Source organism: Orbicella franksi, chromosome 8 (assembly GCF_964199315.1).
Source record: "Orbicella franksi chromosome 8, jaOrbFran1.1, whole genome shotgun sequence".
NCBI lineage: Eukaryota > Metazoa > Cnidaria > Anthozoa > Scleractinia > Merulinidae > Orbicella > Orbicella franksi.
Window position 1 is genome coordinate 24,198,723 of NC_138152.1, and position 3,271 is coordinate 24,201,993.

At 38.6% G+C, this 3,271-nt stretch overlaps 1 long non-coding RNA gene across 1 annotated transcript; it reads right to left on the minus strand.

The window, feature by feature from the left end:
* Positions 1–235: 235 nt before the first annotated feature.
* Positions 236–1,100, minus strand: LOC145496290 (uncharacterized). The gene is made up of 2 exons (XR_014050537.1): positions 685–1,100; positions 236–549 (listed from the first exon to the last, which is right to left on the minus strand). It is a non-coding gene; the product is annotated as an uncharacterized LOC145496290 (long non-coding RNA).
* Positions 1,101–3,271: the final 2,171 nt, after the last annotated feature.

Below are 3,271 nucleotides of genomic sequence, written 5' to 3' on the forward strand. Positions count from 1 at the left end.
ACTTCTAAGCCATTCTAGTCAAACCAAAACAAAAGTAACTGCAGGATTACTCTCAACACCCAATTGAAAACCACTTCAATGAAGTGAAAAACTCCAATGTTTTTGGTCAATAACCCATACATATTTTATAGTAAACCAATAAGCTGTTAAAAATAATGCTTCAAACAATTTGACTAGTCACTCTAGTCTTCTTTAGTCCATATTTTCACGACAACATTTACACAAAAATGCTTTAGCAAAATGACCTTGAATGTAAAAAGAGATGGACTTATGAGTTTGAGAGGCTTGGAGAATCAAGAGGACGCTGCCGACGAGGCATCACGCGAACAGGGGTCGAACTTAGAGGTGCAATAGAGCCTGAAGAAGACAGAGACACCAAGGCTTTTTTAACATGTTGTAATGTAATAAATCAAGTTATAAAAGAAAAAAAAAACGGGCTGCTAAGAGAACTGCAAGAAAAGAATACCGAAAACAAATTTCAACACTTTTTATAATGCGAGATTGTACGAAGGTAACTCATCCCCACCGGGAGAAGTGTCTCCGTCAGCTCTAAAGCAAAATGTAAACACAAATTCGCATAAGATACCACCTCATTAGGAGCAATATAAGCTTAGGTTCCATCGCCCAAACAACAAGAACGTTTATTTTTATACGCGGTCGAAAGCTTATGTAAAGCAAGCTTACCTTCGATGTAGAAGATATTCTGCAAATTCGCTATCCGTGAACCTCCCCAGAATGTCTTTCCTCTCTCTCCAAAGATTAAATACGGCCTGGCGAAGACGAATAGACTTAGCGGAACCCGGTAAACGGGGCCTTCCAACACGCGCAGTTCTCTCCTTATCCGCCATTATCGATCTCAGTCACGCCACAGCTACATGCTCACACAAAATGATCGAACTGAACGTCTTATTTAAAAACTTTATCCGAAACATCGATGAAAAGGAAGAATATAATAACAAAGAAGCCTATTTACATTAATTACAGAAACTGAAATGGGAAAATAACCACGGATTGAAATGGATTTCGGAGTGATTCACTTCAAGGACAATTTTCGACTGCACAAAATTCATTAGTGAAGTGAGAGGCGCGCAATGCATTAAAGGTGAAACTGGGCCTTTAAAACGTAAAATTCAATAATGCGTAGAAAAATGATTAGAAACCATTATTTGCGTTTATTTCAGTTAGAATTATACTAAAACAATTAGATTATTCGCTCTCGATTTTTATGAGGCGGTATTTGATTCGGCTTTCGGCCTCATCAACTATCACCTCATAGAAAGCTCATAAGCTAACTGTTAAGGTATTTCCCCTAAAATAAAACTGTCAAGATATTTTTGTTCAAACTTTGTTCACTGAATATTCAACATATGAGAACTTTAATTATAAAATAAAAAAAAGGGGAGGGGGGTGTGCCCATGCTCGTTAAGGAGCAGTGAGGCATTGAAAATGTGTCATTTCAGCATTAAAACTGCAAATAGAAAACGCTACAGTGTAGCTGCTATTTTCCTTATTTCTCCAATTTTCAGCAATAGAAATCAGAGCCGTCTTTTCTCACGCAAAGCTAATGATCAGTTGATTAAAACGACTGGAAAAAAAATTGGGTTGCCCGAGCTCGTTAGTGAGCTATAGCCATTTTTCAACTGACAGAACTCAATATTACGGCAAATCTGCCATGTTTTCAATGTGCGCGTGCACGAGCGCGCGCTGGTGATGCCATGAATTATGCGCAGTAAGGATGCGCAATGCAAATGTGAGGAAATAGGGCTGTTTTCTAAATATTATTACTATCAGTATTCAAAAGCCTGCAAACCTCCTGCGGCAGCATGAACCTCTATTAGAGCTTGGTTGACTCAGTGCCTCCACGAAGCAGGGTAATTTCATCAAACACAGAAGCAAAGCAAAAACAAAGAAGAACTTGAACCAATGCATGGCGATACTAATCGTTGTTAGTCTTGCTTGCTAGAAGTCGGTCTGAAAATAAGATATTGATTCCGTTTTACGAGTAGTTATGCCAGTAAATTCAGGTTAATAAATGGATCAAATCGTGACATACTAACTGTGAGCTATTTCAACCGATTCCAACACTATAAAACCACTTCAAATACTCTAAAAGGTACGTGAGCAACTGAACAAAACTAGGATGGGATACGTAACTACTATGCTTCTCAATAAACGGCTTTAGGTCAAACCAGTCATATAATCTGCCGATGAAACTACTGAGTGAGCGCTTCAGTGACCACACCACAGCTACATACATACATAAGATAAATGGCACGTAATGAGCTACAAGCGATGACGGTTAAAAGTCGTTTAATTAAAGAGTAGGGTTTTGCAGCCTTAAAGATTGGCTTCCCAGGAATTTGCAGAAAAATAATAATAAAAAAAACACACGGATGTTTCGCGTAAATAAGAGTAGCTGAAGTCGGTACAACAAGTGCGTGTACTAAGGAATATCGGGCCTATGCACGACCCACTCATATGGGACAAAAAAATTACCTAAGCTAGACAGTGGGACCGATACAAAATAAAGCAATTCAGAAATGCAAAAACCAAGCAATGAGAAAGCGCGTGACAACAGGGCAGTGAGGAAAGTCGTTACTGTCCTTCGATCTATTCCCTCGTTTCATGCCATTGAGTCAAAACTCTTGAATGGCACCAAAAGAAGAACAAAACTTGTGTCTTTACGTCCATTTATAAACTGTTTAGCTGTATTCGCTTCATAAAAACAGCATTCTGAAGTCAGGATCACGTTGGCCAGTCACATTAACAGAATAAGAAACAACAATTAAAAAACTTTTTTTTTTAATTCAACAGTAGCCAAACAGCAGCAACACAAAACTCCGTTTACCTGAGAAACCAGAAGTGGAAACAACTGCTGGCGCTTTCCCTCTGTGAAATACTGACCGTGTGAACAGTTTAATTTCATTGGCTTTTCCATAAAATTCGATTACGTTTGTTGACTCTTGAACCAACATCAAGATAATTCCATCCGTCTCTAGCTAGTCAAAGTTTAAACTATTTAAAATCATTAGAAAACAGTTCTCTAGCCAGAAAGCTTCAACCCAATAAGTCCGAATTTTTTCCAGTTAATAGAGACTCTGTTGGCGATAGGTTACAGCTTTGAACGGTACATCGTACAGTAGGAATCCTTTGGAAGTGTTGGCGGCTGTGATCACGAAAAGACCTGGTTCTTTTTGCCCATTTGTGCACGATAGTTCTATTGTACAAAACATCAAATGTTACGAAGTTTATTTTCGAGGAGTCAACCGAG